The sequence below is a fragment of the Mauremys mutica genome, chromosome 4 (genome assembly GCF_020497125.1).
Source record: "Mauremys mutica isolate MM-2020 ecotype Southern chromosome 4, ASM2049712v1, whole genome shotgun sequence".
In the NCBI taxonomy this organism is placed as follows: domain Eukaryota; kingdom Metazoa; phylum Chordata; order Testudines; family Geoemydidae; genus Mauremys; species Mauremys mutica.
Genome location: NC_059075.1, coordinates 86,858,778 through 86,872,606, shown reverse-complemented (window position 1 = coordinate 86,872,606; position 13,829 = coordinate 86,858,778).

The following is a 13,829-nucleotide window of genomic DNA, read 5'->3' as shown; positions in this document are numbered from 1 at the left end:
CAGAAGTCTAAATAATAAGATGGGTGAACTAGAGTGCCTTGTGATAAAGGAGGATATAGATATAATAGGCATCACAGAAACCTGGTGGACTGAGAGCAACCAATGGGACACAATCATTCCGGGGTACAAAATATATCGGAAGGACAGAACAGGTCGTGCAGGGGGAGGAGTGGCACTATATGTGAAAGAAAGTGTAGATTCAAATGAAGTAAAAATTGTAAGCGAATCCACATGTTCCATAGAGTCTCTATGGATAGAAATTTCATGCTCTAGTAAAAATATAACAGTAGGGATCTATTATCGACCACCTGACCAGGACAGTAATAGTGATGATGAAATGCTAAGGGAAATTAGAGAGGCTATCAAAATTAAGAACCCAATAATAGTGGGGGATTCAATTATCCCCATATTGACTGGGAACATTTCACTTCAGGACGAAATGCAGAGATAAAATTTCTCGATACTTTAAATGACTGCTTCATGGAGCAGCTGGTACGGGAACCCACAAGGGGAGAGGCAACTCTAGATTTAATCCTGAGTGGAGCGCAGGAGCTGGTCCAAGAGGTAACTATAGCAGGACCGCTTGGAAATAGTGACCATAATACAATAGCATTCAAAATCCCTGTGCTGGGAAGAACACCTCAACTGCCCAACACTGTGGCATTTAATTTCAAAAGGGGGAACTATACAAAAATGAGGGGGTTAGTTAGACAAAAGTTAAAAGGTACAGTGACTAAAGTGAAATCCCTGCAAGTTGCATGGGCCCTTTTTAAAGACACCATAATAGAGGCCCAACTTCAATGTATACCCCAAATTAAGAAAAACAGTAAAAGAACTAAAAAAGAGCCACCGTGGCTTAACAACCATGTAAAAGAAGCAGTGAGAGATAAAAAGACTTCCTTTAAAAAGTGGAAGTCAAATCCTAGTGAGGCAAATAGAAAGGAGCACAAACACTGCCAACTTAAATGCAAGAGTGAAATAAGAAAAGCCAAAGAGGAGTTTGAAGAACAGCTAGCCAAAAACTCCAAAGGTAATAACAAAATGTTTTTTAAGTACATCAGAAGCAGGAAGCCTGCTAAACAACCAGTGGGGCCCCTTGATGATCAAAATACAAAAGGAGCGCTTAAAGACAATAAAGTCATTGCGGAGAAACTAAATGGATTCTTTGCTTCAGTCTTCACGGCTGAGGATGTTAGGGAGATTCCCAAACCTGAGCTGGCTTTTGTAGGTGACAAATCTGAGGAACTGTCACAGATTGAAGTGTCACTAGAGGAGGTTTTGGAATTAATTGATAAACTCAACATTAACAAGTCACCGGGACCAGATGGCATTCACCCAAGAGTTCTGAAAGAACTCAAATGTGAAGTTGTGGAACTATTAACTAAGGTTTGTAACCTGTCCTTTAAATCGGCTTCGGTACCCAATGACTGGAAGTTAGCTAATGTAACGCCAATATTTAAAAAGGGCTCTAGGGGTGATCCCGGCAATTACAGACCGGTAAGTCTAACGTCGGTACCGGGCAAATTAGTTGAAACAATAGTAAAGAATAAAATTGTCAGACACATAGATAAACATAAACTCTTGAGCAATAGTCAACATGGTTTCTGTAAAGGGAAATCGTGTCTTACTAATCTATTAGAATTCTTTGAAGGGGTCAACAAACATGTGGACAAGGGAGATCCGGTGGACATAGTGTACTTGGATTTCCAGAAAGCCTTTGACAAGGTCCCTCACCAAAGGCTCTTACGTAAATTAAGCTGTCATGGGATAAAAGGGAAGGTCCTTTCATGGACTGAGAACTGGTTAAAGGACAGGGAACAAAGGGTAGGAATTAATGGTAAATTCTCAGAATGGAGAGGTGTAACTAGTGGTATTCCCCAAGGGTCAGTCCTCGGACCAATCCTATTCAATTTATTCATAAATGATCTGGAGAAAGGGGTAAACAGTGAGGTGGCCAAGTTTGCAGATGATACTAAACTTCTCAAGATACTTAAGACCAAAGCAGATTGTGAAGAACTTCAAAAAGATCTCACAAAACTAAGTGATTGGGCAACAAAATGGCAAATGAAATTTAATGTGGATAAATGTAAAGTAATGCACATTGGAAAAAATAACCCCAACTATACATACAACATGATGGGGGCTAACTTAGCTACAACGAGTCAGGAAAAAGATCTTGGCGTCATCGTGGATAGTTCTCTGAAGATGTCCACGCAGTGTGCAGAGGCGGTCAAAAAAGCAAATAGGATGTTAGGAATCATTAAAAAGGGGATAGAGAATAAGACTGAGAATATATTATTGCCCTTATATAAATCCATGGTACGCCCACATCTCGAATACTGTGTACAGATGTGGTCTCCTCACCTCAAAAAAGATATTCTAGCACTAGAAAAGGTTCAGAAAAGGGCAACTAAAATGATTAGGGGTTTAGAGAGGGTCCCATACGAGGAAAGATTAAAGAGGCTAGGACTCTTCAGCTTGGAAAAGAGAAGACTAAGGGGGGACATGATAGAGGTATATAAAATCATGAGTGATGTTGAGAAAGTGGATAAGGAAAAGTTATTTACTTATTCCCATAATACAAGAACTAGGGGTCACCAAATGAAATTAATAGGCAGCAGGTTTAAAACAAATAAAAGGAAGTTCTTCTTCACGCAGCGCACAGTCAACTTGTGGAACTCCTTACCTGAGGAGGTTGTGAAGGCTAGGACTATAACAATGTTTAAAAGGGGACTGGATAAATTCATGGTGGCTAAGTCCATAAATGGCTATTAGCTAGGATGGGTAAGAATGGTGTCCCTAGCCTCTGTTCGTCAGAGGATGGAGATGGATGGCAGGAGAGAGATCACTTGATCATTGCCTGTTAGATTCACTCCCTCTGGGGCACCTGGCATTGGCCACTGTCGGTAGACAGATACTGGGCTAGATGGACCTTTGGTCTGACCCGGTATGGCCTCTCTTATGTTCTTATGTTCTTATCCTATTTGTATGACTATATTCAGTAGGTTATAACCTTTGTAATGATACCCTACAAGAGACCTTTTGCATAAATCATATTCCAGTTACATCATATTCACATTCATAAAGCATATGGAGTGCAATGTCAATCATCTTCAGATATTATTGATCTCTAATGAGACAAATATTGTTTCATGATGAAAAATAACATTTTTGCTAATATCATAAAGGCTACAATGACCTTTCATGTACAACTGATGAATCAACTTTTTATTACTATTTGCAGTGTTTCATTCATGAGTGGCTTTGTTACAAGGGAAAATAGCTTGTTTTCTCAGAAGGAATAAAAGGTCAGATCTTTGGTGTAGTAAAGTTATCTTTAATCAGTCCAAACCAGTTACACTCTCAACTGGCAGGGATAGAAAAAATATATTATATATATATATATAAAGAAAGCAGCAACAGCAAATTCACATGGCTATGTAGCAGACTTGGTAGATGACTCACTTTTAGGTCTTCTTCCATACTGACTCTTGCTGAAGGAAGAATTTAGGCTTCTTAATCCCCTCAATGTATCCCCCAGTCTCACTGGTCATCCTCATGCTCTACTTCTTCAGCTCTACAAAGCTTTTGTAAAAGTGAATTCTTTTTGGCCCATTGGACATGGCCTCATCATTGCAGTCATCTTGTTCTCAACCAATGTAAAACTGCAACTTGCCATGAACAGAGTATTTCCTTGTTTTTGAAGAAAATCAAACTAATGGACATTCAGAATACATCATAGCTTTTGAAACAGAAAATGGTTTTGTTTCTTCTCCTCAGCTGTTTTCAACAGCCATGACTCTGTTTACAATAGCAGAGTCACCATCGTTACTGTATTGAACACTCCTATCTTAGCTATCACAGACATCCCACGACCCAAACACAGGCCTTTGAAGAAACTGAAATGCCATTGATGCAAGACCAGTTAGACATGTAACTTTTGGTTATAGAACCTCCTGCTGTCAACCAGCTACAAGATAGATAAAACTATTCACTCATTCAACGTCACTGCCATCTACATGCAGCATCAATATGTCATTCGTTTCCATTTTATAGGAGACATGTAAAGCTTTGCTCTTATCAATGATCTTGAGTCCCATAGATTGCTGGTTTTTGCAGCTCTTCCAGCATTAGCTGTAGTTGATCAGTAGTCTCTTCATTAAGCATCTTCATACTTGAGATTCCTAAAGATGAACCTTTAAATTTCACACCTCCTACTTTGGCCTCAATCAGCTTTGTCATCAGATATGACTATTAGAACATTAAACAACATAGATGAGAGAATGCATCCCAGTTCTCTAGAAAACCATTCTGCAATACAACCATTGACCTTCACACAGTTGAATGTGCCAAGGTATAATTCCTGTACTAGGGACAGTAAATTCTCAGGCACCCCATACTGGAACAGCAGTACCCCTGGTGCTAATCAATGCACTGAAACAAAAGTGGCTGCAAAGTCTATAAATGCAATGTCAACTTCCTTTTGTCACTCTACATTATTTTTCAATAATGTTCCACTGAGATTATATGGAAAGGATTGTAAATCGACCTGTGTGGAAAACACACTGGTTTTCTCACACTTTTGGGTTGAGATAATATTTCAATCTGTTCAGTTGTATGACTGTAAACATCTTCTGTGTAACCAGCAGTGTTATTCCCCTATAATTTGAGCAAGCTAATTTTTCTCCTTTCTTGAAAAAAAACAAAACAAAACACAAAACAAAAAAACAGGTAAGGCTCCTTCGCAATTTCTGTAATGTGACTGGTTTCCTAAACTTTTAAGGCAACCCTATGAATCAAGTTAAACTAAATCCAGACCTCTGCTCTTTAACAATTCTGAAGAAGACTTTGAGATCAGGTGCTTTATCATTTCTTAATGTTTAACTACAAGCATGACTTCCTATGTCACCAGCCTATTTTCTGATGTGTTCATTTTTGGATTAAGTTGTTCATAAACACAATAGGACTTCAAAATAAGAGTAAAAAGCCTCACATTTTATATTCTTCTAAAACCTTAATTTTTCCCTACAGTTTCACATTATTGCATCTTTTGGGACTGCCCCAAACTTGACATTCTTTTGGGGAGGAATACTCAAAATAGTAGATAAATACAAATTATGAGTTGTTTCCTAACTCCTCTTGTTAGAACCTTAGGTACATAGCAGGTATCATGGCTACAGGGCTGTACTTTACACCCCGTTTAGTTCCTTGAATGCACCTCCTAGATAGGGTGACCAGATGTCCCAATTTTATAGGGACAGTCCTGATTTTGGGGTCTTTTTCTTATATAGGCTCCTATTACCCCTCACCCCATCCCGATTTTTCACATTTGCTGTCTGGTCATCCTACTCCTAGGTGACAGGCCTGGCTTCTTATGCTGGGTGTAATCACATGGTACAGCCACTCAAACCTATTCTCTGGGCTTCCCAACTGTGTTAACACAGATCCAACTCTGTTTCCCTATAGGAGCCTATAACAACCTAGGTTTGCAGAGATGCAGAAACAGCAGCTCCAAAACAAAATCTATCTATTCATTTCTCAAAAGGTACTAAGCAAGTAAAGCCAAGGGTAAAAATAATAAAGGCCTACACACACAGGTATTGCTTACAAAAGGTGTACAAAGGTTCCCCTCAGCACAGCTAGATGCCATCTCTGGCAGGGAGAAACAGACTGCTCTTGCTGCAGTATCTACCTTTCCTTTTCTTTGTGTGCTTGCCAGCGAGTCAGCTGTTCACTGACATGTCCTGAGCAGTGTCACCTAGCTTCCCAAATCTCCTCCCTTTTTGAGTGTCTTTAAGTTTAGAATCCCTTTGATCTCCCTTGACCCCAGTCTTGAGAAAAGCAATCCATTTTCACCTGGACCAACCAGATGGGATATCCTCCAATAATCAACTTTTCCCATTGTTTACTTCAGGCCTTTTAGCTATGCCATTGTTTGGTTTTCCTATTGGTTTCTTCCTTAACAGACTTTTTTTTAATTTATTTATTTAACTCCTGGTTAATATGAAACGGATAACCTGAGGGGCATACACTATTTATAATAGACTACACAACACCCTCATTCTCCACACCAGGCTATTTCTGTTTATTTATGCACCTTAGGTGTGTGGGGTACTTCACAGGCAAATAAAGACAAGTTATTTGTCCTGAGGATCTTTTCCTCTAAGTTGAGGCCAAGAACTGACTTCATGTTCTAAATGTTGACCAATGTGGCCCTCTGTTTCTCACTGGCTGCAGAAAGTCAATACAATTCATCAAGTAGAACTTCTGACTTGCCTTTTCCAAAGTGTTATGAAGTGGTTACCGACCACTGTTTTGCTGATATGGGATTAGATAAAAGCCCAAAATTGGGTTGGGGGTGTTGTGGAAAATCGACCACACGTTGAGTTTGGATCAGATCTGCCTGAGGCTCCTTTATTGATATAAGCACAGGTGGGTAACAGCTCTCAGTAGCTGCCCCCCCGATTTCAGGAACACAGAAGCTTTTTAAAGCTTAAAACCACAGACAAATTATACATACTTCCGTATTAATTACCTTATTTGGAATACACTGCAAAATCAACACAAGTCAAAAGCAAAAACAAGTGTCTCCCCCTCTAGGCCCCTCCTATTACTCATTGTCTGTTCTTTTGCGGTCAGCGACCTTTTTAACACAACTGTTGCAGTTATACATTTCATAAGCCTGGCTATTGCAAATTATGCTACTTGGGGACTTTTTCACTCTGCCCCCTCATGCCCTTTATACACACAAAGCCATTGTTCTGCTTTGGGGACTTTCCATACAAAAACAGGCTCGGTCAACTCTTTAAGCCTGTAAGCTTGACCAGAATCCTAAGGCCCCCCTAAGGTTTCCTTCACAGGGGTTTCTGTTCTTCAAGTTCCAATATGTGGGGGAAATCCAGAGGAAATAGCATGACAAACTACCATGCTGGACCAGAACAGGCGATAGTCCGGTATCCTGTCAGTGATGCTGGCCAGTATCAGATGCTTCCAAGGAAGGTGCAAGAAATTCTGCAATGGGCAGTTATGGGATAATCTGCCACCAAGAAAGTTTTCCTCAGCAGTTAGAAGTGAGCTGATTTAAGCAGTAACTTATTTTCAAACTAACACATTTGATGGAGAGGTGTTTAGATTCCTATGGTATTCCTGAACCTGTGAAGCAATATTAAGTTCAGAAGGGATTAACAACTACAAACTATATTTTCATTAGCCTATTGAAAGAGTTCCAATTATATGAGAGAGAGAGTCAGTGAATGGATACCTGCACAGATAAGGACCCATTTTGCACACACGAATTCAGGTTTTCTAACTGTTTTGTATGGGGGTACATCCCAAAATATTGTGTTTACATTTGTACAGGGCCCTTTGACAATATGACCCTATTGCATTTTGTCTATCAGTAATGTAGATCAGTCTGGTAGATTCTCTACCCTGCACTCTGATATACTGACTCAGGTTTTTGGCTTTCCTCTGATACACAATGAATGAAAAAACACCTGTGCATAATATGTCCATATTTTCTACTTTGAATTTTCAGTGTAGAAGACAAGTTTTTAAATAAAATCATGACTGCCTATATATAAACATGTTTCTCATTGCCACATGCGACAGGAAGCTTAAATGAGGTAATGTTGCAAGATCAGAGATGAAAGACTATACACAGTCAAAATGCATGTGTTATGGCAGGTCAGTAGCATGCTAAACAAACATGAGAGGTTTGTTTTTAGCTTGCTTTGTGAAGCTGAGAAGAACAAAGTAAAAAATTCTACTAAAATAGCATGTAAGAAATTAGGATTAAAAATGTCTTCCAGCTGCCTAAGATATATTGAATGTTATTTTGCAATGCTATCAGGAACTTGGAGGCATGGGCGCCAACTTATATGGGCTCCTGGGGCTTTAGCCCCAGGAATATTCACAGACAGGGGCTCTGCTCCAGCAATATTTGGAGCTAGGTTTCTCCCCTGCTCTGCGCTGCCCGCAGCCCAGAGCCCTTTAAATCCCAGCCGCGGCCGGGAATCAGAGGGCTCTGGGCTGCCCGCTGCGGCGGGAAGCCCACGCGGCGGGGATTTAAAAGGCTCTGGGCTCCCCGCCGCATCGGGCAGCCCAGAGCCCTCTGATTCCCGGCCACGGCTGGGATTTAAAAGGCTCTGGGCTCCCAGCCGCAGCGGGCAGCCCAGAGCCCTCTGATTCCCGGCCGCGGCTGGGATTTAAAGGGCTCTGGGCTCCCCGCCGCAGCGGGCAGCCCAGAGCCCTCTGATTCCCGGCCGCGGCTGGGATTTAAAGGGCTCTGGGCTCCCCGCCGCAGCGGGCAGCCCAGAGCCCTCTGAGTCCCGGCCGCGGCGGGGATTTAAAAGGCTCTGGGCTCCCCGCCGCAGCGGGCAGCCCAGAGCCCTCTGATTCCCGGCCGCGGCTGGGATTTAAAAGGCTCTGAGCTCCCCGCGGTTGCAGGCAGCCCAGAGCCCTTTAAATCCCGGCCGCGGCTGAGATTTTAAGGGCTGCAGGCTCCCCGCGGTTGCAGGCAGCCCTGATCCCTTTAAATCCCAGCCGCGGCTGAGATTTAAAGGGGTCTGGGCTCCCCGCCGCAGCGGGCAGCGCAGAGCCCTCTGATTCCCTGTCGTGGCTGGTATTTAAAAGGCTCTGGGCTCCCCACAGTTGCAGGCAGCCCAGAGCCCTTTAAATCCCAGCAGCGGCTGAGATTTAAAGGGCTCTGGGCTCCCCGCCGCAGCGGGCAGCCCAGAGCCCTCTGATTCCCGGCCGCAGCTGGGATTCAAAAGGCTCTGGGCTCCCCGCGGTTGCAGGCAGCCCAGAGCCCTCTGACTCCCAGCCTGGACTGGGATTTAAAGGGCCCTGGGATCCCCGCGGCTGCCAGCAGCCCAGAGCCCTTTGAATCCCAGCCCCTGGCCGCTGATTGCCCCCTCCCTAGACCCCTGCCCCAACTGCCCCCCAGGACTTCCACCCCCTATCTAAGCACCACTGGTCCTTGTTCCTCGATTACCCCCTCCCGAGACCCCTGCCCCTAGCTGCCCCTTGGGACCTCAGCCCCTATCTAAGCCTCCCTTCTCCTTGTCCCCAACTGCCCCCTCCTGAGACCCCACCCAACTTCCCCCCAGGACCGCACCCCCTACCTGTCCCCTGATAAACCTCCTCGACTCCCATGCCTATCCAATTGCTGCCTATCCCCTGACTGCCCCTTAGAACCTCTGCCCCATCCAACCCCCCCTGCTCCTTGGCCCTTGACTGCCCCCCGGAACTCCCTACCTCTTCTCCAACCCCCAAACCGCTTACTGTGCCACTCAGACCAGCGTGTCTGGCTCCGTGCAGCTCCAGACAGTTGCTGCCATGCTCCCCCATGGAGCCCACAGCCCTCTCTCACCCCCAGCACCTGCCTTCCAGATTTGAACACCTCAAAATTCAGAAGTGCTCAAGCTCGGTTTGGGCAGCTTTTACTTCATTTCTCCCAAATCAGTTTCCCCTGCAAGGTGCCAACTGAAGGTGTTGGAGAACAGAGAGATCGGGTGGCCTCCTAATGCCTGGAAAAGAGACAAAGGCCGGAGGAGGGAGTGTCAGTACCTGTGCGGACTTCTGGGAAGTGCACGGTGTGGAAGGGGATGCTGTGATGCTTTGGAACAACTCCATACAAAGCCAGTCAGGACTCTGGGGGAGCCTCCTCTCTCGGAGCATACTGTCTCCAGGGCAAGAAGCTTACACCTTCCTGGGTCTGACCTCGGAGCATTCACCATGCCCTTCCACACCATGCACTTTCCAAAGTGAGTCTGCCCAGGCTGGTCCTGGGGCAACCAGAGGCCCCTGCACCCCAACTCCGCAGTCAGATGTGACTCTCAGCCAGACAGTAAAACAGAAGGTTTATTAGATGACGGGAACACAGTTTAAACAGAGCTTGTTGGTACAGAAAACAGAACCCCTCTGTCAGGTCCATCTTGGGGGGTGGGGAGCCCAGAACCAAGTTTTGGGTCTCTCCCCATTTCCCCAGCCAGCTCCAAACTGACACTCCCTCCTCTGGCCTCTGTGTCTCTTCCGGACAAGGAGGCCACCTGATCTCTTTGTCCCCAACACCTTCAGTTGGCATCTTGCAGGAGAAACTGAGGCACCCACACAGTATTCAGAGAAAATATTAAGAACATTCCCACTTCATCACAACAGGTGCAACAAAATATAATACTGTATATTGAAGTAGGCAAGTGCTGCTTCTGACTTTCCGCTTTTAATTGACCCTTGTAATCTTGTGGCACTGACGTGTTGTAGCTTTTTTTTATATCGGCTTACAGGGCGGGAGCGGGGGGGCACCACCATTTTGGGCCCCACCAAAAATTATACAAACCTGCCGCCTATGCTTGGAGGATTTGGATTTAGAGTTGCAAAGGAAACATCAGTTCTTCAGTGACACAGCTAGCTTTTTGAAAGTCTTTTAATATCAGTTAGAAGTATGGAGGAAGATGGATCAGTTCAGTTCTCTTTCACCATCTGCTAAATAAACTCCGGGTTGATTCTTATCTTTTGTCAAAATCTGTGTAAAGTGCCTTGTGTGTTCCATGTATCTGAAGTGGCCAGCTTTCACTTAAGGTGAAAGATTTTATGTGGACCACATCTGAGAAGAAGTTAGGTTTAAGTAGTCAAAGACCAAGATAATATACCTGGAAAGATGGAGCAAGTTCACCACTCTTTATTGCATAGACTACTGAAAGTTTATTCAATGGTTCCAGCTCCTCCTTTTGCAGTTAATAGCACAAAACCAAAATCATTTGTCTATAAATAATCTCTCCTTCATGAAAGGCAGTTGTTCCAAGAAGTCCAGACTGTGTGCTCTTTTTATAATAGTCTTCTTACTATTTTGCAGTCCTATGAGTTATGCTTAACAGGATTTGACCAGATGCTAAATGGATCCCAGATGTCTTTTTTGTATCTTATAATCAGTTTTATGACACATTTATGCCAGCCATATATTACCAGAGGACCCTTTAGATAAATGCTAAGAGGTGTTTGTAGAGAGGGAAGACTATTCTTCCATTATAGCACAGGCAATGTACATTGGAAATGTACATTAATCCTAACAGGTGTTACAAGTGTTAATCCACTCATTTAATGAGCAGAGAATAGCTCCCAGCATCTTTTATATCACTGTCTAAGTCCATGTGGAAAAGAACTAGGAATCCATTCAAAAACTCTGAAAAACCGTGATGGGTGAAACTCAAAAAAGGTTTAAAGTTCTGTTTAGCTAAAGAAGTTAAATTGCTGCTTATCCAAAGCAGAACTTCTAAAATCTCGCTCTCTGGCTGAAAATCTCACAAGAACAATTTTGTCACAAGATGGGGTCTCCCCCTACGTCCAGGTGGGCTAGAAATACTATGACAGCCTGTCTCATTGTATATTGGCATTTCTACTCCAAGCTGTATGAAAGTAAAGTCTGTCAATTAGAGATGTTAGTAGATCTAGAACAATACAAACAAATAGTTGTCTCCTATCCCCCACAGCATCTTGCTACAAGTTCTTCCCAAAGAGCATGTTTCATAAACTGGATTACTGAAAACTTCATATGTAGAATATGTGACTAGGACTGACCAGAACAAGAACTGTATCAAAGTTTCAAAATTAGTTTTTGTTCCCCCATTGGAACAAAACATACCTATTAAAGTTTTTCATGAAAAACATGGGGCCATTACCTGGTATTTAGAGGACCCAGGTTTGAGTAGCTGCTCTGCCTAATTTGAAGGCAAGGACTTCTCTCCACCTACCCATTGTATACCTGGAAAGCCTTCCTGACAGAAGTTTCAATGGAATTGAAACATTTATGGTTTAGACAAATCAGCTTTTCCTATCCAAAAAATCTTGTTCAAAAATTCACAACCAGCTCTACAGGGCATATTCAGAAACATCTGGGATCCATTTCTGTTGCAAGAAAAGCATTCTAAGCTCTGATCCTGCAAGGACTGACCACTCTCAATTCCCATTTATTGTAATGAGAGTTGAGTGTGGTAAACACATGACAGAATCAGTCTCCAACTTAATGAAATTCTTATTTCTTCCACAACAAACCTGTAGTCGTGCTTGGCTCTGAACTGTGACAGGAGCTCTATGTTTTATGGCTCAGATAATGGAAAAACTGGAATTCCTCTTTGAAAAGCAAGCAAGTTAAGTAACGGGAGAGGTGAAGTAGTGGCTCTCTGGTGTGCCATTATTTTGATTTCTTGCATTCGCCAAACCAATCACCCACTAGTTATGTTTTAACTGGTGTCATGCCAGAATTACTCGTACTATTTATATAGCACCATTGGTGTGCATGACATTTTACAGGCAGATACAGAGGCTCATGAAGTATACAATTCAAACCTATCCCGTTGTTGCTATTACATATTTGTGAAGCCCCAACAATATGCTTATCACTATTAGACACAGAAGTTTATCTTCTAAAACTTGTTGAACTCTGATTTGGTTTCAGGATTTCTCTTTAGAATGCATGTGGTTCCCAGGGTACATAGTGAATCCCTGGCACAGGCAACAGCGCCAGCTGTATGCCATGCTCCATGCTGTTCGCAGCTGCACTGCTGTGTTCAAGTCTAGTTCCCCAGGATCCATTGTTAAGCCACAATCCTGCAAACACACATGAAGTTAAGTCTACATACCTGATTAGTCCCATTATCAACAACAGGACTACTCGTGTCGAAAGTTAAGCAAATGTATACGTGTTTGCAAGATTGGGGTCTTCATCCTCCTCTTGAGGGGAGGAATCTAGTCTTTCCTACCGCATTAAGTTCCTCTGAATAAGTGGCTCTGAATGCCAACAAGATTTCTAACTGTTGTGGGTTTAATTAGGTGGACTAAAAACACTAGGAAATAGACCAATAAAATCATGTCTATTTACATGATTGACCCATGTGGTTAAGTCACAGGTGAAGATGACTAGAGTGACTGATTTTTAAAACAACTTTTGATTGTTCTGTAACAAATTGTGTCCAAACACCGAAACCGGTCATCCATGAACTTTGGGAACATTTAGATCTGAACCCAACCCTTACATCCTTCTCTAAGGGTATGTCTACACTACAGGATTATTCCGATTTTACAGAAATCGGTTTTTGGAAACAGCTTGTATAAAGTCGAGTGCACGCGGCCACACTAAGCACATTAATTCGGTGGTGTGCATCCATGTACCGAGGTTAGTGTTGATTTCCAGAGCATTGCACTGTGGGTACCTATCCCATAGTTCCCGCAGTCTCCCCCACCCATTGGAATTCTGGGTTGAGATCCCAATGCATGATGGGGCAAAAAAAGTGTTACGGGTGATTCTGGGTAAATGTCGTCAGTCAATCCTCCCTCCGTGAAAGTGAAATCATTTCATGCCCTTTTCCCTGGATTGCCCAGGCAGACACAATAGCACGGCAACCATGGAGCCTATTTAGCCTTTTTTCACTGTCACCATATGTCTACTGGATGTTGCTAACAGACACAGTACTGCAGCGCTACACAGCAGCATCCCCTTGCCTTTTGCAAGTTAGCAAAGACAGTTACCAGCACTACTGTACTGTCTGCTGCTTTGCAAGTTGACAATGACGGTTACAAGTCACACTGTACCATCTGCTGCTGTCATGGGTGCTCCTGGCTGGCCTCGGTGAGGTCGGTCGGGGGCACATGGACAAAAATGGGAATGACTCCCCAGGTCATTCTCTTCTTTAAGTTTTGTCTAATGGAGAGTCAGTCCTGCCTAGAATATCAGGCAAGCCTACTAAAGAAGCAGAGAGGCAAACGGCCACTCTGGGTCAGAGCCCCAGACATCCCGCAGAAATGATGAGCTGCATGCCATTCTAGGGGGTGCA